Source organism: Periplaneta americana, chromosome 12, assembly GCF_040183065.1.
Source record: "Periplaneta americana isolate PAMFEO1 chromosome 12, P.americana_PAMFEO1_priV1, whole genome shotgun sequence".
NCBI lineage: Eukaryota > Metazoa > Arthropoda > Insecta > Blattodea > Blattidae > Periplaneta > Periplaneta americana.
Window position 1 is genome coordinate 49,157,748 of NC_091128.1, and position 27,108 is coordinate 49,184,855.

The 27,108-nt window shown below is 36.5% G+C and overlaps 1 protein-coding gene and 1 non-coding gene across 2 annotated transcripts in view; one reads left to right on the forward strand and one right to left on the reverse strand.

Annotated features, from left to right (window-relative positions):
* The window catches only part of LOC138710391 (uncharacterized), a 243,110-nt gene that overhangs the window by 11,447 nt on the left and 204,555 nt on the right, over window positions 1–27,108 (forward strand). The window lies entirely within an intron of this gene.
* On the reverse strand, window positions 1,417–1,488 carry TRNAY-GUA (transfer RNA tyrosine (anticodon GUA)). Its single transcript has one exon. It is a non-coding gene; the product is annotated as a tRNA-Tyr (tRNA).

Sequence of the window (27,108 nt, forward strand, 5' to 3'; positions counted from 1 at the left end):
ATAAATTCTAACTTTCAGACTTTTTGACAGCAGACTGGATGATAAAAGCTTCTCAACCGAATAATAACAGGCATTTCTCATATTTATTCTGTGTTTAATTTCCTCCCGAGTATCATTGATATTTGTTACTGTTGCTCCCAGGTATTTGAATTTTTCCAGATATGGAGGGTATCTGTGAATATATTGAATAAGCAGTCGCGGACAGACGATGAGGGGTGGTCCTCCAGCTTGGAGGTTGGGCGAAGGGCTAACAACCCATCACCGTAAAACACAGCTTGTTACGAAACCTTCAAATAAGCCTGGGAATGGGACTGATTCTCTGGCACGACCACAGCAGAGGAATAAGGTTTTGAGATTTGGTACTTTGTGTGAGTACAGGAGGTTAGGTTAGATGGGAACGGCATAACACAAATAGGAGATTACTTGTTGTATTATGAGGAAGAAAACGATAATCACCAATTAGGAACAGGATTCTTTATTCATAAAAGAAGAAAATCAGCAGTAAAAAAGGTCGAATTTATCAGTGATAGGCTATCGTATTTAGTACTTAAGGGTAGATTGTGAGATATCGTAGTTATAAATGCTTACGCCCCTACAGAAGAGAAAGACGACCATATAAAGGATAGCTAATACAAATAAAGCCAAACATAAATTTTGTATGACTTCTGAAAGCTCTATTCATAAAATTTTTCATGATGAGAACTGCTTTTTCACCAACGCAATACCTTGTTGATTAGGCCTACTTATTGCTTTGCATTAAACAAGGAACAATGTAATGCATAGATACAAACGCACTTGCTGTCGATTTCCCTCAAGTTGAATTGTATTCAAGCTCTCGACTTCCTTTAATTTAAACCGTGATGAAGCTGGGATACTTACTCATCTTGCAAAGATGTAACACTAGCCACTTTCATTTTCCATTCAGACCGGTCGAACTACACGGCTTCTACTAATCGATTAGGCTGTCAAGAGGTTACTATGGCAGTCATGTTTATGAGGCCAGATAACTTTCGTAATCTTTCCAGCTCCTCTAGCGTTAAACACTCGTATTCCTGTTGCTCTTATTTTAAAATCTTCTATTGAATTTAAGAATACCAGCTCTACGGACTAACACAGCTGAGGTGCTCGAGTAGTTTCGAGATCTGCACGTTTAAACCAGCGGTAATCAAAGGGGTGTCGTGATTACGTCGTGTAATCACAGGCATTCAAACGGGTTCGAGGAGTTTCCTGTACATTGCTGTGTGTTTCATTCACGTACTGAAGACAAGCAGTGGCGGTATCATGTCGCTCTACAAACTCTGTCTCTACAAGCAGTAAGAGGTGGTTTCGTAAAGAATGAGAAGGAGAACTTTTTTGTTGTTCTGTCGGACAAAATGTAATATACGATGAAAGAGTAATGGAAAGGAGAAAAATTCCCTCCGGCGCCGGGATTTGAACCCGGGCTTTCAGCTCTACATGCTGATGCTTTATCCACTAAGCCACACCGGATACCACCCCGGCGTCGGAGAGAATCGTCTCAGTTTTAAGTTCCAACTCTTGGGTACATTAAATAATATATATAAAATGTAATATGTTTACTTTGCTCAACGCTTCAATTAGAAGTATACAGTATAAAAACATTAACTATCACGCTGAATAATGTATTATTATTATTATTATTATTATTATTATTATTATTATTATTATTATTGACCACTCAGTATGTGTTTCTATAATTCTTCTTTATGTGCATGAATATTGATATTTTTAGATCTTCTGCCTAGAAGGATAAAATTATTAGGTTTTATATCAATTTTAACCTTCTTAATCTTTAGATGAGGGTAACTATTTATTAGTTATTCACTTAATAATAATATTGTAGAAAAACTGATTCAATATTGTGTGCTAACGAACTGTTAACGCCAGGAATTGGCATGCCTTAAATCATAGCCAGGAAGAAAAAAGATGACATAAATAAATGTAAGGAAGTCAGCTACCTAATGGGGTTTGAAATATCTCGTGCTCTAAAGCCTTTTAATAGAGAAAAAATTTCTCAAAAGAGTGTTGATTAAAATAACGTAAATAACTTGTCCATAAGGAGTTTTTAATTTTGAAAAACTACGAATTTCTCGACCAAGTATCGAGAGAATAATTTAGTACATTCCTGATTATATTCAAGAGGGAGGTTAAAAAAAGAAGCAAGACAAATCGTATATTATTCACTGGCTCTTGATGACAGCAGTGACATTACTGATACAGCAAAGCTTGAGTTTTTTATCCGCGGGATTGATCAAGATGTTAGTACAGCAACCACCATTGGTTGTAGTTTTCATGCGAAGTACCTTTCCTTCGTCTCCTTACTTCATAGCCTGTCTGTCGCATGCAATCACTGTAGTTCGAGTTTTGGTCACCGCTGGTTTAAACCCAACAAAGGAGGGGATAGAAATGTCCGTGTAAGATTTACATCAGAGTGCTGCATTGGAGTTAAATCGCTCGCTTGAACTCGGTCGAGTGTCGCACCCTCGAGTGAGATACGATCGATCGTGATACGCTAGTAATAAATAGAAGCACAGTACAAGGTCATCTCACCGACATGTCTTATCTTGTATGGAAGGCGACACATAAGATACGCATATGTTTTGCTCACACGGTAAAAATAAGGCTTTATTTTCTACATTTATGACAAACGTTTAATGGAACAGTCAATGGAACGTACCAAAACAGGAACATGAAGTTATAAATAAAATAGTATGAAAAACTTCGATATACAGTTATTATTGCTAATTAATAGTTACTTACTTACTTACTTACTTACTTACTTACTTACTTACTTACTTACTTACTTACTGGCTTTTAAGGAACCCGGATGTTCATTGCCGCCCTCACATAAGCCCGCCATTGGTCCCTATCCTGAGCAAGATTAATCCATTCTCTATCATCATATCCCACCTCCCTCAAATCCATTTTAATATTTTCCTCCCATCTACGTCTCGGCCTTCCCAAAGAATAATTATTCAATATTTGATTTACCACATATATAATATTATAGGTCCATACATAGTGTTCCGCCTATATACTGCGACAAGGTAGAAACGTTTTACAAAATATTATTGATAGGCTATAGCAGTAGATTAATAACAATAATAGTACAGAGATAACGTCACAGAAAATATAATAAAACGAATAATCATGCTGCACAGCTGTTACAGACGCAAAGATTGATACACTAATTATTAGAGATTATTATTATTATTATTATTATTATTATTATTATTATTATTATTACTAGAAAACTTTTATACAGTTCTTGCATTATCATGATTGTGTTCTCCGTTTATAATAATTACATTAACATCCAATAACATCTATCAGATGTGGTAAAAACAAAATCATTCCTGTGTGGGAAAAAACATTTACCTACAACATTTATATTACATTTTAAAGCAAGTTTTGTAGTTGTGCTATGGAGAGGTTAGTTAATCACTGCAAAGTTTAGAAATGATAAACGTCTATGATGTTACTACATAGTTCATCATTGTAACAAGAACGGATGTGTAACGCTCGGCTTATACCGTTCGAGGATTTATCGCTCGTGACAATTTTATCCATCATGCATGTGCGCTACCTATCGGATTATGCTATGAACTACTTGGCGCTCGAGCGAAAACGTCCGATGCAGACCTCTGTTTCAGAATAATATTATCGGCAATAGTAACATTTTGAAAACGAGCAGATTTGAATTCTTTCAATAAAATCAGAAAGCTCACGAGATATTCCCCTTTACACTAATTTTAAAACCATGGAGAAAAAACTGACTTCCAAGTTTTCTGTTGATACTACAGAGGCTATTCAAAGACGATGAGAGGATGCACAGTGTAATGGAGTTGTGATCGAGTATTGGAAGGGCAACGAAGTATTTATTTTACTGGGTTATTTTACGACGCTGTATCAACATCTCAGGTTATTTCGCGTCTGAATGAAATGAAGGTGATAATGCCGGTGAAATGAGTCTGGGATCCATCACCGAAAGTTACCCAGCATTTGCTCGTATTGGGTTGAGGGGAAAACCCCGGAAAAACTTCAACTATGTAACTTGCCTCGATCGGGATTCGAACCCGGGCCACCTGATTTCGCAGCCAGACGCGCTGACCGTTACTTCACAGGTGTGGATGCACCGAAGTATTCGGAGAAATTTTTTGCATGTGAGGCATTCCTTCGTTCATAATAAAGCTCGTTAATTACAATATTCTGTAACAAGCGTCGCCATTAGTACGTTAAATCTCAGCAAATGTGTTACCTTCGTAAGGACTGTGCAGATCTCTGATAGAAAGAATGAAAACAATTCTATTCATAATTTTGTTGATTCTCTACAGAACTATAAATGTATTTGCACTAGTTACACAAATTCAAAGTTGATATTAATAAAAGTCAAACCCTGTTGACGAAAGCCAATGATAGCCTACAGCATATCCCTCAAGTTCTTTGCAAAGGAAAACCATGCATTCAATTGTTATACAGGGACATCATTTTATTTTTACTAACATTTTTAATATTAACTTGCCTATACCTCTGGATCAACGCCGTTTGCTATCCCCTTCCACGACTGGAGTTCAATGATACTGGCGTAATATACAAACAAATCACTTTACTAGGTATAGGAGGGAAGAAAAGTAGTTCATCCATTTACGTAAACTAGGAAATATTGCGCTTTTGAGTTTGATCATTTTCATTAGGTTTTTGTTTAATCAAAATACAGTACAATATTAACAATGAGTGTTTTTACTCATGAACTGAGCTGTCCATGCGGATGCATTCATTATGCAGTGTATATTATACTGTCTACAGCACATTAGCGTACAATATAGAGAATGAAGTTAAATTGAAAAATAGTCATAATATTGATATTTAAACACATTTTTTAAAATGGTGGCCGTTCATTTTGATACAGGCTTCAGTTCTAATGTGCATATTTCGCACTATAGACTATTGTACCTAATCCCAATTACCAGTTTCGCTCTTCGTACTAATAACTCATGTTGAAATAATTCTGTACCTACTCTATAAGAGAGTACCTTACGTACTGTAAATTCAACCTTCACTTCTGCTCGATCCGAAAAGATAAAATTACTCAGACATGCTATCTACTGTCCGTCCAAGTGGTTATGTCGTAGGGTCGTAGAAAGGGAGGAAATTACCTGACAATTACTTAACGAGGCCCTTTTATTTAAGTTATTTTAAACAGTTGTATAATATCCAATTCCTAACAGAAATTAATGTTCTCAGAAAAGAGCTGAGACAGCCCAGCCACTAGCCGACGAATAAAAGCTGGTGGGGAGAACCGGGATACGACGTAGGCAAATGGAACGACAGTACCTGTGCAAAAATGATTCAATATTGAAAGCTCTTTCGTCACTGGAAAACGCGAGCATATTTTTGGAACGTACTGTTTACTATGACTGTATATGCGGTCTTGGATCTGTGTGGAGGACGGTTGAACTTCATTAGTAGAAGGGGTGGGAGTGAGGTACATGAAAAAACTCAGGTACAATAAAAATTTAAGTAAAAATAAAATGATGTCCCTGTATTTATTGAATACTCTACTCAGTATTCGGCTAACAACTATAAACTGCAATTAAGACAGCAGACTTCAGCTATTATGAAGTAGTTTTATCCAATATTTTTTTTAAGATTCGGTATGAAATATCTTTAATAGGCCTATATAGTTTTGTTCATTTACATTATCAGTATTCCAGGGAATAATAAAAAAACTCTTCGGCGCCCGGGGTAACTAATTGAGGTTCTCTCCTCGACCGCCAACATTTTCGTATGTCTCAATGAAAGTACACTGTATGCTGTCGAATCTGGGCCATGTTGAAGCAATACCACGTGAGTCAGATGGAGGGGGTTTATAATAACGTTTATTGAATAATCTTTCTTTGGCCAGTTTTTGTACCTGAATAGCCTGCTCTATTACGAAATCTTTCAAATGTTGACTGCCCGAACTCACACTCGCTTATTTAAACAGCAGCATTGGTCTACCAATGATTAAATGACTGCTTCAGATCTGTGTGTTGTCTTCTGATCCGGCTTTGCACGTCGCCTTGGAGTGATGGTATCACATTCTACTATATACAGTCACGAAGCTTGAGTTTTGAGGGTGCTATAAACAATAGACTGTGACGGTACTATTTTGCATTGCCTGTAATGAGGCGATATTAGCGATCCTAGTGGTGAGCAACCATCTAATGTTTGCATATTTACTACGTATTGACCTTCGCGACTGTATATACTAGACTGTGATGATATGATGTCCATCCGTTGTAGAGGCACGCGATCGTTCCAAGCTCCTGTCATGGAGGATTCATCATATGCCCAATATTGTTAGTTTAAAAATCCAATACATGTTTGAAATTTAGGTTACGTTGACTAAAACAGTGAAAATCCTCGACATCAGGGTAGGATACAAACACTTACAGATTTTTCGATTTACTCCACAAAATTTTCATATTTTCTTTCTCTTCACTTCAGACCTTACAGTTGTTCTTTCCTTCTATTTAATATTTCTATGGGTCTTTACTCACCACCACCACAATAATAATAATAATAATAATAATAATAATAATAATAATAATAATAATAATAATAATAATAATCACTATCACAACTAGCATCATCATCATCATCATCACCATCCCTTTGCAAGGCGTAATATTTGGCCTAGTTATTAAATATTCGAAACTTTACCATAAGTTATAATTAAATACATGCGTACTAGATACAGATACATAAGGCTTATATACAGAAAATATAGACTACTTATAACAAAGAGACATATAAGGGGACATCATTTTATTTTTACTAACATTTCTAATATTAACCTGGCTATACCTTTGGATTAAAAATTGAGAACCGGAAACGACATTTGCTACTCCCTTCCAAGACTGGAGTTCGATGATACTGGCGTAAAATACAAACAAATCACTTTACTAGGTAAAGGAGGGAAGAAAAGTAGTTCATCTATTTACATAAACTAGGAAATATCGGGATTTTCAGTTTGTTAATTTTTATTAGGTTTTTGTTTAATCAAAATACACTACCGTATTAACAATAAGTATTTTTACTCACGAATTGAGCTGTCCATTCGGACGTATTCATTATGCAGTGTATATTATACTGTCTACAGCACATTAGCGTACACTATAGGGAATGAAGTTAAATTGAAAATAATCATAATATAGATATTTAAACACATTTTTGAAAATGCTGGTCGTTTATTTCGATACAAGCTTCAGTTCTTTTGTGCATATTATCGCACTATAGACTACTGTACCTAATTCCAATTACCAGTTTCTTCCTTCGTACTAGTAACTCATGTTCAAATAATTCTGTACCTACTCTATAAAAGAGTACCTTACGTACTGTAAATTCAATCTTCACTTTTGCCCGATCCGAAAAGATAAAATTACTCAGGCATGCTATTCACTGTCCGTCCAAGTGGTTTTGTCGCAAGGTCGTAGAAAGGGGGAAAATCACGTGACAGTTAATTACTTAACGAGGCACTTTTATTTAACTTATTTTAAACAGCTGTGTAATAAATATTACGTAGATGTCCAATTCCTGGCAGAAATTAATGTTTTCAGAAAAGAGCTAAGACAGTCCAGCCACTAGTCTTTACAGAGGGGCGAGCAGAAGCGAGTGGGGGAAACCGGGATGCGACGTAGGTAAACGGACGACAGTATCTGTGCGAAAATGTGATTCAATATTGAAAGCTCTTTCATCACTGGAAAACGCGAACATATTTCTGGAACGTACTATACTCACTGAGTACTGTTTACTATGACCGCGAGGCGACTTTCCCTGGATACGTGGCCTTGGTTCTGTGTGGTGGAAGGTTGGAAATTTACTAGTAGAGTGGGTGGGAGTGAAGTACATTCGTGAATACATTCAAAAACTCAGGTACAATAAAAATTGAAGTAAAAATAAAATGATGTCCCTGTATAAGCCTGTAGTTCACTATTAAAATTTTCTTCGCTGCTCTTCACAAATTAAAATCCTATAACAATGCCATGCATTTGTGTCGTCTACTTTGTGAGCTTATCAGTTGGCAAGTTGCTTTTGTATGCCTGCAAAAAGGAATGAAATGGACGCGTTCATTATGTGTGAACAACCGCCGAGCAACTCTTGCAGCAATTCGTGATGTCATTTTGGTCATTCCTAAGGCCCGTAACACACTTGAAGAATTTTCGCTAGCGAGAAATGTGTTGCGAGAAAGAGGCGAAGAGCCTTCCTCCACACACTTGGCGAGTTCTCGCTATCACAGATCACACCTCGCTATGATCATCTATGCACTGCTTTCAAGCAGAAAGCATTTATCTGATTATAGTAATCACTCGTTGGGGGAAATATTATAGGTTATGTATTTACGTATATTGTCGTACTTAAATATAGTAGGCCTAAAATTAAAGCCAGAAATATCTGAAAATCACATTGTATCTTACGAAAATAAGGGCGAGTTTTGGACACTGGTTTCGATTTGAATGATGATACGTTTAGGCGTTATTTCAGGTTCAATGGACCACAGTTTTTTGCCATTCATGATATGATAGAGAATTCTTTGCTATATTCTGATTAAAATTACGTAAACTGTTAATACATATAGATACATTATTTCAAATGTTTAATTAATACTATTAAATCTAATCAAAATAAAATATAGCCTTATTCATTTTCAGATAATCTGATATTTCTCTCCAGATTTCTTCTTTAAGTTTCGTGTTTTTATAGTTTTCATCCCGTGTATAATATAAATAGGCCTACGGGTGGCATCGTACAAGTTCGATAAGTTTCTGATTGCAATTATCAGCCATCTTTCCTCATTTTCAAATAAAAACAATACAATTCATCGCCACCTGTGATATCTTTTTCTACATTCAATCGTCATAAAGAGTATAAATGTCAAACATGTTTGATAAATGTGTCAAGAAAATTCGCTGAGCTACCGATTCCAGCGAGAAACTCGCGCGAGGTTTTTGCCTCGAACGAGAATCTCTTCCAGTGTGTGGACGTCCATTTGAATCCATGTTATCAATTTTTTTATTTTCTCGCAACACATTTCTCGCTGGCGAAAACTCTTCAAGTGTGTTACGGGCCTAACGTGAGGAAAAATAGCAGAACTGCTCTTTTTACCGTGATGATAAAACAATAATGAGAGTGGTGGGAAACTACTGACCATGATGGAAATAGACTACACCGCTTCTTGAAAAAATGTAACTACTCCCTCTGAGGCAATCGACCTGCTGTCGTAGTTCTTTTTGCATTCCTCCAGTACGCATGGAGTTTTTGTGATGAAATAATTTCAACTCCTTTCACAAATTCTGCTACTACAACAGCACCAGAACTAGTCCTGCAGCATTTTAATGACGGCAAAACTTGTTCCTCTAGTCACAGCGCACGTGACTTAGACCTGGTTGTTCGACTGTGTCAGGTTTACAGTGAAAATCGTCACCAAATTATTAAGAAGTTTTAAATTTCTTCCTTATTGAATGTTGTCAAAGAGAGCTGGAAAAAGTGAGATTTAAAGGAAAGGGAGTTGAGAGAGCAAGAAAGAACTCAGAAGAGAATTAGTAGTAAAAATATGAGAAAGTAAGGAGAAGAAAAACTCATTGTACAATTATTAATATATTTGCGTATATTGGATTAAACCTGCTCAGGATAGGGACCGATGGCGGGCTTATGTGAGGGCGGCAATGAACCTCGGGTTCCTTAAAAGCCAGTAAATAAGTAAGTAAGTATACTTGCGTAAAGACAAAATGGGACCAACCTTTCAAATTAGGTAACGATGATAGTTGGTTTTTTTTATTGATTTTCTTCTAATTTACATTCACCACTTCAAGTAATTATGTGACCAAACACTATCTCGTGGCAGAAAAGCGAATATCTAGGCCTACACATACAGGCTGGATCGTAAGTAATGTCATTAATTTCAGCGGGTTATTCTTTGGGATAATTCAAACAAAAAAGAATTAATACAATTTTCCTTGTTTTTGCTTCCTTTTCGAGATAAAAATGGTTTTATATGAAACATTTCATACCGTGATTTGGGAAAGCAATTGATTTAATTCCCAATATGCTCAGTCAATTTAAGAGAGAAATGTATTATGATAATAAATTATACGAAGATTTTAGTTTTGTTCTTTAAATGTGCAGAAAATGTGACATTGTAAAATTCTTTCGCACAACGAAAAGTTATATTTGTTCGGATAAAATGTCTGTACATCATCATCATCATCATCATCCTGTCAAGTACTAGTCCCAAAAGAACTGTTACTGCCTGAAAAGGCGATTTTCTTGCCATCTTTTCATAGATCGACCAAGTGACCGTTTCCCATTTGGACGTTACTTCACTATTGCCTTAGGAATCCTGGATGAAACCATTCTTGAGACGTGTTCCTTCCAGTTTAACTGATATTTGGAGATATATTCCAGTATTGATGACAAATTAAGTTCTTGTAGGATATCTTCATTTTTCTTTCGATCCCATTTAGTGTAGCCAGCTGTTCGGCGCATGAATCTCATCTCGCAAGCTGTTAGTCTGCTTTCATCTTTTGTCCTTATAGTCCACGCTTCACTCCCATAACATAGGACTGGTCGAGCTATTATTTGATAAAGCCGAGTACGAGTTGATTTTTGTACTAATGAAGATTTTAAAACTCTATTAATTATGCCCATTGGTTTTCAACAAAAGAAAGTTTATATCTTAATTAATTAAACTCATTAACTCTTTCCAAAATTGTGCTGTTTAAACAAATTTTGCTTGGTATTGGGTATTTACCACAAAATTCCATTATTTTTGTTTTGTTAATGGATATTTCCATTGAATATTTTTGAGCTATTAAATTTAAATTATGTACTGACCATTGCAAATCACCTTCTGATGTTGCTAGTAAAACATATCTGCAAACGTTATTACATCTAATTTTAAATTTCTGTTAATAGTGATATATCCGTGTTTCGTTTGTCTAAACTCTTTCACAATGGCATTCATATAAGCGTTAAAGTACATTTAAAGGCCAAAACTAAAATTATTTCAATCATTCATTACCATAATTCACTGCTCTCTTAAACTGACCTAGCATATTGGGAATTCAATCTTTGGCTTTCCCAAAACACGCTGTGAAACGTTTTTATATAAAACAATTTGTATCTAGAAAATAAATCAAAAACGAGCAAAACTGTATTAAACTTTTTTGTTTTAAATAGGCCTATTTCAAAAAATAATCCCCTGAAATTAGTAATATTACTGTCGGTTCAGCCTATATAGTACGCCAAAAGTAGACTACCGAAAGTACCGAAAAATTAATTGTGATAGTGAAAGACTTTGAGAGCGAGATTTCCGAGGTACTAGTGGTTGCTTCTAATCGTTCGTTATGCATTACCGTCTTCCTTGATATGTAAACCTGCTTCACGGGCGATGAATGTAGCACTCGGGCCCTTTGTATATCTCAATGCTATCATTCCACGAACTGGAGCCACTTTTCTGGTCAAGATAAGATAATGATCATTTTCTCCTGTTCTCCTTTACATGCAAATTTCATTTACCGACACTCTCCGATTCACTTTCACTTTCACTTCACTTCATATAATTTCATGACATTAAAAAATACAGCACCAGTTTCAGTGCTACCGGATGAGTATTGTGAAACAGATTGCTACTTCTCTCTGTGAAACGCTCACGAACACGCGCCGGCGCTAGCTGGGTGAACCCAGTTGACGACACCCGCTGGCGTGCGGAAGTTTTCCTTGTTCAAGCCGACGGCAAGATTCGCTATGATGGTCACGTTACTAGTACGAGGGCACCAAGAAAAACTGGCATAGGAAATGAGTTGTCATATCTGATCACCGTTAAATAACTACCTCAGGCCTATATTGCTTGTCCTGGGATAAATATCCACGCCTAGGCATTTCATTCACTTTAAATCTATCTTATAAGACTCTACGCATAATTGTGTAACTATAATATAACTTACCTCTGATTGAGGTTCTGGCTGATTAACATCACTAGAGCTTATTGATCCTATATCTTCAGAAGAGGATATTCACATATCTGAACATGATAATAAACATGACAGTCTCAAAAATTAAAGTTGACACATCTTCTGGTCCGGATAGTGTAATCATGAGAACAATCAAGGAACTGAAGACGAGTAAAGTACTTTGCTTACTAGCTAACGCCATGTTGAAGTTTAAAAGATGTCCTCATGTTCTTAAGACAGCTAGGACAATTTTACTGTTTAAAGGTGGTGAAGAAGACCAGTTGACGAACTGGAGGCCGATATCAATATTTTCAGTAGTGAGAAGAATAATAGAGAAGGTTCTTGATAAATATCTCCGCAGATTTGTTAACTTGACAAATCAGCAACTATCTATATCTATACCTGGCACTCATATAAATTCATCGGTTATCAACGGATGTCTTCAAGGATGACAAATTGGAGAAGAAGAACTGTTGCTTAGCTTTCCTTGATATAAGTAAAGCATACGATAATATAGGACATGAGCATTTAAAACGATCTCTCTACCATGTGGATATGCCAAACAATCTCAGAGGCTCAATTATTAATTTAATGGAAGATAACATTATCAAAATAGAAGTACTTAATGACCGAGTTCGAAGGCAAAATATACTTATATACTTCATTTTCTCTGGTCTACAGAAGTATGACAAAATATTTTTGTGCGAGATCGTGCGTATTTGCTTGTTTTCCGCACAGAACCAATACGCGGTAAGTGTGAAATACCACATTCAGTATTCCCAACGTAACACACATAACAATTTCCCCCTCCTTACCGCTTAAGCGCGACATTCATTTTACTGCTTAGGCTTTTAACATATTATTTTTAGAGACGTTTAACATAGTAATAATTACAAATTGGAAACTTACCACTGCAATTTCACCTAAATTGCAATGTTAATTATTGTTTTTAAATATTTGCAAAAATTAAGTAAAGTCTACTACTCCACGAAACTTATTGCATTCCTGATACAAGTAACATTAAGAAAGCCGTGAAAAAATCAACAAGATTCCAGATGCCGATGTTATTACTGCAATATGTTATATAAATAATATTGTTAAAATATTAAAATGAAAAATAAATCATTACATAACCTTACCGTTTGTTTTAAGTTCGCATTTATAGACTGGGGAAAAAAAAGACAGACGTAGGGTAAGGTTGCCATCATTGGACCAGCGCCACGGTTGGACCACTTCAGTAACTTTGGTCCTTCTGATAATTGCTGCGATCTGGTGAGTTTATTTAGTACTTCCGTGTATAAAGAAGCTGCCATGTTAGTTACGAGGTTCTGGAAGAGTTCAGACGCACGTGCTGTGTTCGTAAAGTTATTTCAACATTGTGATATTGTGTCGAGCATAATTTTAAAGTTCATACGACAAGAAGATACACGTTTTTATAGCGCTCAACTTACTTCATTGGGAAGTGTGATTTATCTGCTTTGCATTGATATATTTAGATACGTTGTTGAATTTTCAGCTTTGCCATACACAAGCGGAGAGTAGAAACGTGCACTGTTTCCACCATTGGACCACTAAGTGATTCCATGAATGGACCACTGGTCCATCCATGGGCACGCCTTAATATAAATGAACAACATGTATATTTGAGCTTCATCTTGACTTATATAGCTTATTAACTAATAATTAAACACAAATATATTTTGTTGTGGTCCACTCAGTGGCCGAGTGGTTAGAACGCGCACCTTTTACCGCTGGGGTTCCGAGCTCGCGTCTCGATCACTCATGATACATGGTACGGGCCTTTCCACGGTGCAGAAGAGGACCAGAAAAGTAATAACCAAGAAAGGAAAACAAGTCGGGTCCATTGCAAGCGGAGAGAGAGGTATGACTACTACTGCTGTCTGTTGTCCCAGTGCTGCTGGCCAATATATTCCACCGATGCTGATATTCAAGCCTACTCGAGCTAAGGATGAACTAATGGATGGAGCACCACCGGGAACAGTGTTTGCATTCAACCCAGATAATGGCTACGTAAACAAAGAGTTGTTTGTAAAATATTTATATCATTTTATAGACACTGTAAAATCATCGAATGACCATAAGGTACTACTTCTCTTGGATGGTCATACAACACACACTAAAAATCCTGTAGCACTGGATCTTGCTCGACAGTGTAGGCTTGTACTACTTTCCCTTCCAGGCCATACAACACACAGACTCTAACCCTTAGACGTCTCTTTCTTTAAGCCATTAAGCTGCTACTACATTGATGAAGTGGAGAAATGGTTGAGGTTACATCCAGGACGAGCGGTAACCCAATTTCAGGTGGCTGAATTATTTGGGAAGGCATATGGGAGAGCAGCTACTATTGGGACAGCAATTAATGGTTTTGACCGTGCTGGAGTGTGGCCTGTAGACAGAGAGATGTCTTCAAAGATCATCATTTTTCTACTTCAACTGTACTGCAATCCAGTCCAGTGGTCGAAGAAGTGCCAGTAGCAAAAGATACATCAACAGGAACAAAAGCAACAGCATCAAGAACCACAGTAGCGACCAGTTCAATCATAGAGAAAATTCCAGCAGTAGAAGCAACGACTTCAACACAGAAGGCATCGACACTAGGAGCAGCAGCATCAACAAATACAGCAGCAATCAATCCGATGTGTGAGAAAGTGCCAGGAGCAGAAGCAACAGGAAATGAATCAGCTGGAGGAGCAGCAACGCAGATAAAAGTAACCGAAGGTCCAGGGAAGGACAACAATTTCACTGACTCTTGTAGTCCGACAAGTAGACTAGGCCTAATTATAATTTGGTCGTTCCTCTCGCTGAATTATCTCCTTTGCCAAAAGCAGCTACTACTGTTGCAAGCACAAGAGGAAAGAAAGGCACACTAAAAGCTCTCGTCCTGACAAGTTCTCCGTACAAACAGCAGTTCAAGCAAATCATCAACAGGTTTGAAAAGAAAAAAAATAACATATCCTTCAAGTGAAGATAAGAAAGTTCGTCGGAGTACCAATAATGACTGGTATTGTGAAATATGTCAAAGTCGGTCAGTGGAGGACATGGTCCAGTGCATGACATGCAGGCAGTGGGTACATGAAAACTGTGCAGGAGTGAAAAAGAACGTGAAAAAATATTTTTGTTTGAATTGCATTTAGAAAAACTATCCAAGACATAAAGGTAAAAATAGAATTTATTTACTGCCTGCTACATGATTCAAGTTACAGTGACAACATGTTGTTTACCACTGTGAGATGTGAAACCAGTAATTTTATAACCCATATTTCTGAACACATGCAGGTTTATTCATCTTTGAACTTTTTTTTTTAAATTCAGTTGCATTGGGTATGATTATATTTGTTTATCTAACCATCTGTATCATTTAAAATAAACCAAATGTCAAATATTTTGTAATATACATCAGTCAGAATGTGTTTAGGAAGAAATGTTTTCATGAAACCCGATGGTCCATTCATAGAACCCAACTGGTCCATTGGTGGAGCTAGGTCTCCATGAATGGACCGCTAGGCGAAAAATTAAAACCGTTCATTGTTTTTTTCGAAGTTGTATTCCGATATTGATTATTATACAGTTGACAGTACTTCATACCAGGAATTCATGAAATTTAAAATCTTAATATTTGACTCAATAGTTTTTCTTAAATTCCATAAAGAAGTTATGTGGTCCATTGATGGCAACCTTACCCTATATCACGGCCTGCTGGAGTATAGTAAACACAGAAAACATTTTATAGCAACAATGTTGAAGAAAGATATTTTGGTTTTCCGAAGTTGCCGTCATTAAACAGAAACAAAGATGGAGATTTCATTGCAACTAATTAGAAATTCGTCTTTCAGGTATGTAATAAACGATCTTCGCACAAAATAATGTACGATACACGAGCGGTATGTTTGTTTTCATGTTCTCGGAAATTAAAAAAGCTCAACTACGTTTCGCTTTTTCAATCTTTTCCTCGAACATGAAAACGTCAACATACCGCTCTTGTAACGTATATTACTATTAAATGCTACTTCAAAGGTGCAAATAAAGTTTCTTCGAAATTTTGCAACAACACATGAATAGATACAGTTGAATCAAGAGTCCTAAGTCCTCTTATAATTTACACTGTGTCTACAATTATATTCTATTTCGCCAATTATTTACAGCAAAATGTTTCAAAAAGCACTGAATAAATATAGAGGCATCCAGTAATTTGGATTGTACAATATTATTACTAACTTATCATGTATAATCTCATGAGAATTTTGTGACCCAGTTGGGTAAGGAAACCTGTCCGCCCCGCCTCCATAAATAACATGCATTTATATAAAATTGTAAGCACAGAGTTGTCATTTATAACAGTTCCGCTGCTTCTTCGCGCGTGCTTCCGTGATAATCAAAGCACCAGAACTAGAAGCGCACGTTCACAAGATTCAGTAGTCTCGTGCACGATATTAAGAAGGAAAAAAAGAACATTTTATTTTGACTATTACACTTACTACGTCATACTACTTTTGACCAATAAAACGGTACGAAAAGACGTCTTTCAACCAATCATGGCTGCTTATCGCACAATTTTATCGCGTTCCTAGCATTTGTTTAATTTTATCGCGTCCCTAGCATTTGTTTATTTTTATCACTACCCTAGCATTTGTTTCTTTGTTTGCCAACATTTCAAACTGCATTGGTCTGGACGTCAAAAAACAGAAAATTACAAACCACTCCAGTCGATACACAGCACTTTCAAATATGACTCGTATTGGCATACAAAAACAAGAATTAATAAAGATCACTGGTCATAGCTATGCATCTTCCCTGAAATCCTATTTACAAATAAATGAAGAGCACCATTTGGAAATCCTGAATAAGTTGAGGAATACACCATGCACATCAACGAGTTCCACTTTTACGCACACGTCCAATATAACATCAACTGAACCACCAACCACTAAAACATTCAAATTTGAAAATTGTACTTTCAATAATTGTTTTTTTAGTAGGTTATTTTACGACGATTTATCAACAGCTTTGGTTATTTAGCGTCTGAATGAGATGAAGGTGATAATGCCGGTGAAATGAGTCCGGGGTCCAACACCGTAAGTTACCCAGCATTTGCTCATATTGGGTTGAGGGAAAACCCCGGAAAAAACCTCAACCAGGTAACTTGTCCCGACCGGGAATCGAACCGGACCACCTGGTTTCGCGGCTAGACGTGCTAACCGTTACTCCACAGGCGTGGACTCAATAATTGTTCCTTTTAAAATTATTCATGTTTATTTTTTATTTCATCATCCTTAATTAAAACTTTTTTATTTCATCATTCCTAATTATAACTTTTAAAACACTTGTTTATTATATTTAGGTTATTTTTATTTTATTAGGTTATTTTACGACGCTGTATCAACATCTCAGGTTATTTAGCGTCTGAATGAGATGAAGGTGATAATGCCGGTGAAATGAGTCCGGGGTCCACCACCGAAAGTTACCCAGCATTTACTCGTATTGGGTTGAGGGAAAAAACCGGAAAAAACCTAAACCAGGTAACTTGCCCCGACCGGGATTCGAACCCGGGCCACCTGATTTCGCAGCCAGACGCGCTGACCGTTACTTCACAGGTGTGGACTATTTAGGTTATGTTATAGCTTCTGCTGTGTGATATTATGGATAGTCACGTATCAGAGATTGTTTAATGCTAAGATTTATTCTAAATCATCTGTCAAGTGACGTTGATTACTGGGATCCGGATAATTGAAGTGGAATGCAACTGTTTTAATAAAAATGAAACTGAATCAACAAAGCCTTCTTGACTAGTATCTTCCACAGAATTCAATGAAGATTCTATAGTTGGCACAACTGATAACAAGAAAACAGCTAATCATAACACACTATTGCCATCTAGCGGAATACTATGGTACAATAATACATTTGAAGACAGTTCAGTATTTTCGTAAGTCAATATTTTATTGTATTAGAGTACTTCGTTACTTCTAATCTTTATATACTTTCTTCTAATCGAGCAATAGTCAATTAAATCCCACTCGAGTTTTCATTTTCTCTAGATAAATCAAAACCTCTAGTGAGATTACTGTTGAAAATAAATTATTTAGTCTTTGCACTTCTTTATTTCTTGCAAGTTTATTGTCAGCAGTAAAAAAAAGTCCAAACATCTGAATTAAAATAACAATTTTGTACAAAAAATTAAGATGAGTTGTATTCTTTTCTAATATTATTTTGAGCCTTTGAAATACACATCCACAATCTATTTCTCTTTCAAATGGTTGAAAACTGAAAATAATTAATTGTTTATTGACAGAGCAGTATTTTTTATATTCTTTGTGACATTACTAAATCAAAAATAAACTTGAATCATATTCTTCCTATACTTGATTAAATTTTCGCGGTTAATATTAATTTTCAAATCGCTAATATTCATATTGCTGAAATACTAAATACTTTCGTTTTTTTATACTTACCAATTGCAGAAATTTCCATATTTGCATGCTTTCCAATTCAAGTAAATTTTGAGTAAATATAATATAGTCAATTTACATTTCTGTTGCTTCCGAATTCTCATTTATTACTTTGCACTCTTATGGCTTGTAAGCCATACGCAATTACTATGTATAGTAATACCTTATCGTGACAATATAGATGAGACCTTTTATCCCACATAGAATAAAAAATTGGATACTGGAATATATAACGTGGTTGTTTCTTGCGTTGTCCTTCCTTCTGCAGCTTTATGGAATCAGATTTGACTCCAGATGTTTGAATGATATTCAGAATGAATGAATGAAATGATAATACTGGTGGATATGACTAGGAGACTGAGATTTTTTTGTTAGATTTCTCACCATTGCTCTTGTTTCCACTTAACATTTTCATGAATGTCTTAACATTTCATTTCATTGAAAACCGGCCCTGGTCTAAAAGCGTAGGTGGCATCAGGTGAAGATAGATACAGCTCTCTTCTGTAACTCACGATCATTTATTGGATCTAGTCGGTAACGCTCAGTTGGTGAGATCAGCTGGTTTGTCGATCTGGTGACCTTTAAGAAAATTCTTGATTTTCTCTTGGCTGCAAATTCATCAGTTACTCATTTTAGTTCCCTATCCTTATGCTTAGATGGCATAAGCAGATATGTCGTTTTTAATGGAGTTTCTTATACCTTCTTTTTACTCTCACTGATATCTCTAAGATGGCAAAAATGTATATGTAAAACCTATTACTTACTGAGCTATGAGCTGTGAGAATAAAATAAATATATAAAATTATCTATATTTGTGCGCCACAACTAAGAAGTGGTGTCACTATGCTATAATAAGTATGACCGTCCATCGGGATTCTACCGTTACAAGTGACCTTCAACCTCTTCTGTTCTTCCTGTTTATCTGGATTTTAACGTGAATGAGGTGTCATAATGTGTTTAAACAAAAAGTAATATTTGCACAGGAAGCCTTTTAGATATTTATAATTATATTTCAAAATTCATTGATCTAAGTACAGTGGAACTCCATAAATAGACACAGCAATGGTCCGTGTGCGAGACGAGGTACGAACGCTGTCTTTCTACGGAGTACTGCGGACATTGGTAAACATAAGGGCTGCACAATGTTTTTTTTTATGGCGTGCGGACCGAAACATAAATAATTAACGTATATAATTTTAAATAATATATATTGTAGTATATGCAAAATATATAACAAAACAAATCCGTGATTAAGTATAATACATACGTGATACATCTGAAACATAAAACAAACTTCTGTAGGAAAAACTCTCTAAATATATCTACATATTAATTAATTGAATTCAATTTAAACCAAAAAAACACGTAAATTTAGATATCAAGGGGGAAGTCTTAAACAAGGCTTAATTCCATTTTAGATTTCACCTCCCACCCCCAGCCACTCCCACTTCGAAATTTCAAATGGCACCCCTATATTTTTATACTTAAATATGAAAGAGCATTCAATTGTTTATACACCACATTAATTTGTTTTCGCATCTTTTCTTTTCTATCGTCGCCTGACAACCTGCATATTTGTTATTGTTGATTAGAGCCGAAGAGAATAAAGCTACAAAAACTTATTGAGCATTTCATGTAATAGTTGTGTTTGTGTATTAAATTATTCTAAAGTGGTGTAGGCCTATACCCTTCAAGAGAGAACATAAATCATCCCTATTTATTAAATTTAAGAAATACACAAAATAAGCTGTGTTTTCATCCTACAATCAACTGATAATAACAAAGTTTCTTATAATCACTACAGAATGCCTCGTAATTACATGAATTTTGTTTTATCCTATGCACTGTTCTGATCGAAATGTCAAATTCTTGAGCGATGGCTCTGATTGATTCACCTTTTTTAAACCGTTCCAATATTTGTAACTTCTGCTTCAACATAAGTACACATTTTTGTTCCCTGCCTTGCTGCCAACGTGTACGAGTATCTGCACACTACTGCACTGGTTCAACTGGTTAGCCCTGTGCAGCACGGGACAGGGTGCGTTGACTTACCTTGTATCGTGAAGTATACGAGAGTGTCTATTTGTGGAGTTCCACTGTACATTCATTCCGGAGTAATTAATTTTTCTCCTACAAAAAATATAATTTTTCAGTAAGTTTTCATAGCAAAAACAAGTTATATAACCCACAGTTTGAAAGATAGAGAGATTGGGAATGCAGTAAAAAAAAACTTTATTTTTCACAGGCATTAGGTCCCTATATAAACATCACAGGGTTTTATACAGGGACATCATTTTATTTTTACTTCAATTTTTATTGTACCTGAGTTTTTGAATCTACTTCACTCCCACCCCTTCTACTAGTAAACTTCCAACCGTTCACAATACAGAGCCGAGGGCGCGTAAACAGTACTGAGTGAGTACAGTACGTTCCAGAAATATGTTCGCGTTTTCCAGTGACGAAAGAGCTTTCAATCTTGAATCATATTTTCGCACAGGTACTGTCGTCCGTTTGCATACGTCGCATCCCGATTTCCCCCACCTGCTTCTGTTCACTCCTCTGTAAAATCTAGTAGCTGTCCTGTCTTAGCTCTTTTCTGAAAACATTAATTTCTGTTAGGAATTGGACGTCTACGTAATATTACACAAGTATTTAAAATAACTTAAATAAAAGGGTCTCGTTAAGTAATTAACTGTCACGTGATTCCCTCCCCCCCTTTCTACGACCCTGCGACAAAACCACTTGAACGGACAGTAGATAGCATTTCTGAGTAATTTTATCTTTTCGGATCGGGCAAAAGTGAAGATTGAATTTACAGTACGTAAGGTACTCTTTTATAGAGTAGGTATAGAATTATTTCAACATGAGTTACTCGTACGAAGGACGAAACTGGTAATTGGAATTAGGTACAATAGTCTATAGTGTGATAATATGCACAAAAGAACTGAAGCCTGTATCGAAATGAACGGCCACCATTTTCAGAAATGTGTTTAAATATCCATATTATGATTATTTTTCAATTTAACTTCGTTCTCTATATTGTACGCTAATGTGCTGTAGACAGTATAATATACACTGCATAATGAATACGTTCGCATGGATAGCTCAATTCGTGATTAAAAACACTAAGTGTTAATACTGTACTGTATTTTGATTAAACAAAAATCGTAATGAAAAATATCAAACTCAAAATTGCGATATTTCCTAGTTTACGTAAATGAATGAACTACTTTTCTTCCCTCCTATGCCTACTCCAGTCATGGAAGGGGTAGCAAACGGTGTTTCCTGTTTCAATCGTTAATAGAAAGGTATAGCCAGATTAATATTTAGTAAAAATAAAATGATGTCCCTGTATAAGTAAAAGGACAGGAGTAGAAGGGGAATCCTTAATCTTTTGGTAGAAATTGCAGAATGTTGTGTATAATACGCATGTAACTCTGTCGAAACAGTCCTCTCCCCCCTCTTCTTATTCCACAGTCTTCTCCTTGCCTGCCTAAAAATACAAAAAATCTAACTCGGACGCAGTTTAAAGAAGTGACAAGACACAAGGTAAGACCTTAACGCCTTAACTGAGGCTCGACCGTCAACTTGAACTGGATGCATTTCCGTGAGTAAAGTTTCATTATATCACAGGAGAAAGTACAGATTGCAGTTGCAAAATGAGAGAGCAACTCTTATTCGACTTGTTTGTCCGCTTGTATAGGTAGTTTCGAAACGACAGGAGCAGGATAGATTGGCTCAGTTGCGTGCCGTTGATGACGCGATCCTGCACAGGATGCTCGCTTCTGGGTCGCACAAATTCGTTTCTCAACATAAGAAACTGAATCTTCTCTGGAAAAGAGAAGAGACAACTGTTACCTCAAAAGTCTAGTTCTGAGCGCAAACCATTGTGGAAGAACACTCAACTTCTATTCTTATATTATAATTATATATTTCTATCCTTATATTATATATTTATAGCTACGTTTTGCATCTTTTGGTTAAGATATCTACATTTATCTAATATTTTTCTTTCTTTTTTGTATTTTTCATTTATATCTATATTTATGTCTATTATTTACGTATTATGTATTTGTCTGTTTCCTTTTTTCATTTTTCATTTCTATTTACACTTGCATTTTGCATTTGTATATTATGTTTTATCTTTTTTTTCATGTTATCTTCAATTTTATTTTCTAAGCAATTATTTGTATCGTCCATTGTAATAGGGGCTTTGTCCTGTTATAGGACATAAATAAATAATAGTACATCATGCAACGAGCCTATAATGGTAGTAATTAAGACGCAAGTATGATTGTTTATGAAACGAGCGCAAGAGAGTTTCATAATTTTCATACGAGCGTCTTAATTACCATTATAGGCAAGTTTCATACGACTTTTTACGTTCGATCATATTTCTAACTTGAAATTATTTAAAATTAGGTCTTCTTGTGGTTATGTGCGAACTGACCTGAATTGTGAGATGTGCGCAGACGCGAAAGTATTGATTTTTTCCGAGGCCGAATGTAATTGATCTTGGCAGAGAATAAGATGAAGATTACTCTGATATAACCTGGAAATTGATTTAGAATTGAAAAAAGAGATGACAAATTGAATTTATTTGAATATTATTTACAATTAACGCTAATTATTATAGTAACAGAACATAACCTTCTGCGACAGTATTGGATTTCCAACCTCCGTGACTTTTCGCTAATTGTCTTTCGATTGCATATCCGAGAATAATCGATATAACGGTACAAAGCTGACTTGTCATTGGCTGAACACCTGAACTTTAATGAGTAGTTGTACAGGGACATCACTTTATTTTTACCAACATTTTTAACATTAACCTGGCTATACTCGGAAACACTGTTTCCCCCTTCCATTACAGGAGTTTGATGTTACTAGTGCAATATGTAAACAAATCATTTTACTAGGTATAGGAGGAGAGAAAAGTAATGTATCCATTTATGCTGTAGGGAAATACGATATTACGATTTTCAGTTTGATCATCACTTTTACGGAATTTATCAAAATACAGTAGAGTAGTAACATTTTTTTTCAAAAACTCAACTTTTCAGGCGGCTATGTTCGTTATGTAATGTCTACTTCATTTAGCATATTAATGATTGATGTTATCATACAATATAGAGAGTGCATTTAAATTGAGGGGGTCATAAGTAAAGGGCTGTAAGTGCACTTAAGTTACTTTTGAGAAAATGGGGTTTAAATGTTTAAGCTTTCGTAAAATCGGTGAAATTTTTTATTTAAATTTTAATGTGTGATGCGATTAAAATATCCCTTTGCCACTAAAATTTTAGATACTTTTGCTTACACTGGATGCACTTAACTCATGTTATTACAAATGTCACTAGCATTCCTTTGCTTCTAGCCACCTCAATTCAAAAAAAGCTAATCTGAATTTTTAAACAAGTTCCTGAAAATGGTTGCCGTTCATTACATGCAGGCTTCAATTCAGTACGCATATTAGTAAAAACATTTTGAAGCATATTCTCTGAAATTGAATTTATCGTTTCTTGAATATAATTTTTTAGTACGATATTATTAATATAGGTTCTTTCTTCTATAGAAAACGCAATCATATTTCTGAAACACACTATACACTGCAGTGTTTACTTCACTGCTTGAAGACTTCGAATGCAACAGCGGCCGTAAGTTTGTGTGTCTGACGGGAGCAAGGACATTAGTGAAGGGGTGAGAGTGAAGTACATTCAGAAATGCAGGTACAATAAAAATGCAAGTAAAAATAAAATGATGTCCCTGTACTTTAATGACATGCATTAAAGGACTGCTACCAGGTGTATAATTACTACATTTCGGCATGGTCGAGCATAAATAAATTAAATTGATAACAAAACATGAAACTCCCAAATATACATTTGAGTTTAACCTAAAGTTTTGTTTCTGTCGATCTATTTGAGGTGTGATAGGACCAGAGTTGAAATTAACTCGACACAATGAATTGTCAGCAGCAACTCCTGCGTGTAGGTAGACTAATATTTATTATCATCGCATGTCAGCGCCCTTGAAAGTGCTCTTAAGGAATGAATCCTGGCAAAGATATGACGGAAAGCTGGGAACTCAGGAAATGTTGTACTGAGGACGCCCCCTCCCGTAAGCGGATGAAGACATGCGTCTTGACCTGACTATGTCTATTGAAGAGATGAAGAAGATGAATGATATGATATGAAAATCTAAATTACACACGGGAGGGGAAGGGAAAATGGACCGTGGCAATGAAAACTGTGGAAAACCACGGAAAAACCACAATCACGCTGGTCGGTCCAGGAACCGAACCACGGACGAGTCCCATGCGATACGCATGAGCCAACTCCCTCGGTTAAACCACCTGTATTTACAGTTGCTCTGTTTCCACTTTACACCGAATGGAATTTCCAGTCTCGCGCGGCCTTCAACCAGGCCCGTCCGTACTCTCGTTTTCGTTCGGCTCCGACATAGCTTATGTGGACTCTCCTGAATCCTTGTACCTTCGGTTATCCTTCTTACTGCATTTTCTCGGTGGCGATGATATTTCGCTCCGAATTTCTTGGGCATATTTGAAATTTTCACTACTACTCTCACAAATACGTCTGATTCAGATTCCAGCTGATGCGTACACCAATATCAAGCAGTACATCTTACTTGACGATATCTGTCAGAGGAAAAACAATTGTTTGTAAACATCTGAAGTCTGATTAGTTATGTAGTGTGTTACTAGTCAACGATGTATGCAATGCAGAAGGAATGGAATTGGCCATCCTATCCCATTATCTCCTGGCTTAGTTGCCTCATGAGCGATATCTTATTGGTGTCACTTATGAGGTCCAAACCTATCATCGGACAATTGAATAAACAACAAACAATTTTAGAAACTGGGTCTCAACACTCTCGAAATTTAACTCGCAGATAAACATAGTATTTTTATTCACTGATAGCGTTGTCTTCAATCTACAGAACGAGATGTTGCCCGCTTTCATATATGTGAGTCCGGGGTCCAGCACCGAAAATTACCCAGCATTTGCTCATATTGGGTTGAGCAACCAGGTAACTTGCCCCAACCGGGAATTGAACCCGGGCCACCTAGTTTCGCGGCCAGACTCGCTAACTGTTACTCCACAGGTGTGGACTGGAGAGGGAATGGAAATGGCCATCCTATCCCATTATCTTCTGGCTTAGTTACCTCATGAGCGATGTCTTATTGGTGTCACTTACGAGGTCCAAACCTGTCATCGGACAATAGGCTAAACAACAAACAATTTTGGAAACTGGATCTCATCACTCTCGAAATTTAAATTTGTTCACTGATAGCGTTGTCTTCAAGCTACAGAACGAGGTGTTTCCTGCTTTCACATTTCAAGCCATACTGAGGTGCCGAGATCGCTAAAGGCGGCCATTTTCGCCTCATGTATGTATGTATCTATGTATGTATGTATGCATGCATGTTATACAGTAGGTCTATACATACGTTATTTTCAGGCCTTACTTACATTTATGTAAGTACTGTATACACGCTTCTATTTATTATGATAGGAAACTGACTAATATTAAAAATTAATTATAGTATGGAGATCGTCCATCGTTTTAAAGTGTTATTCTTGAAACTGCGTGAAGGAAGAAAGAAAAGTACAGCACGATTATTTAGTTCTGACAGTCCCCGGCGATGAGCGCCTGGGTCAGGCGAGTTCATTTAGCTTCGCCAAGGGGTGTTTGGGTTAGTCTCTCGCTTGCCGTCGGAGCGATCGGATGTCATGCGTGCGGTAGAGCGGTACGTTTCTAGTACAATTAAGCTGTACTGCATTCCTTTACCGACAGCTCGCCCTTATCTCTACTTAGGAGCTCTCCCCACTACTCCTATTACTTCCCCTCTTTCGCGTCGCTGAGCTGTAAGGACTAAATAATTTAATTTAAATTTCAGTTACACAGTATTTGTGTGCACTCAAAAGTTGGGTTCTGGCGTCTTGTCAGCCCATTTGAGTTGTGTGGATATAAAGGAAAAATTGAGACGGTGTCGTGTATGGTTCTTGGGATAGCTCAGTCGGAAGAGCATTCGTGCGCTAAGCGAAGGGTCCCGGGATCGATACCCGGCCCCGGAACAATTTTTCCTTGAAATTATTCAAACCTGCTTTACAGGGAGCTACTACCTGAAAGCCAGATTTGCATAACCGATAGCCAGTATCGAAATCCAGACATGCGCAGTACGAAGCCATGCTATTTTAGGAGAATAAACCGTTCCGGTATCCTCAGAAATTGTGTGCTACTTTACATTGAATTTACTCGGACATTTGAAATTCAGATCCATTTCTTAATCGCTGTATATTTACACTGTACAAATTCCGACAGAAAAGTATGACACAATTTGCCAGAACATGACAACCGGTTTTCCCAAATTAAGCGCGACCATGAACGATAGCCGCTCTGGCATCACAAGTCCTGTTAAGTAATTCAGGATTCGTAATCAGAATGCAAATGCTCACACGCGAGCCTCACCGGAGTAACAAACAGCTCCTACTGCTTTGTGTAACCAGAGCCTTGAACCTCTCTGCTCGTGGCGAAACATCGCGAAATTTGTATAGTCACTTCATGAAATACTAAACACTATTGTACCCGTTAAGAAGCCGACACAA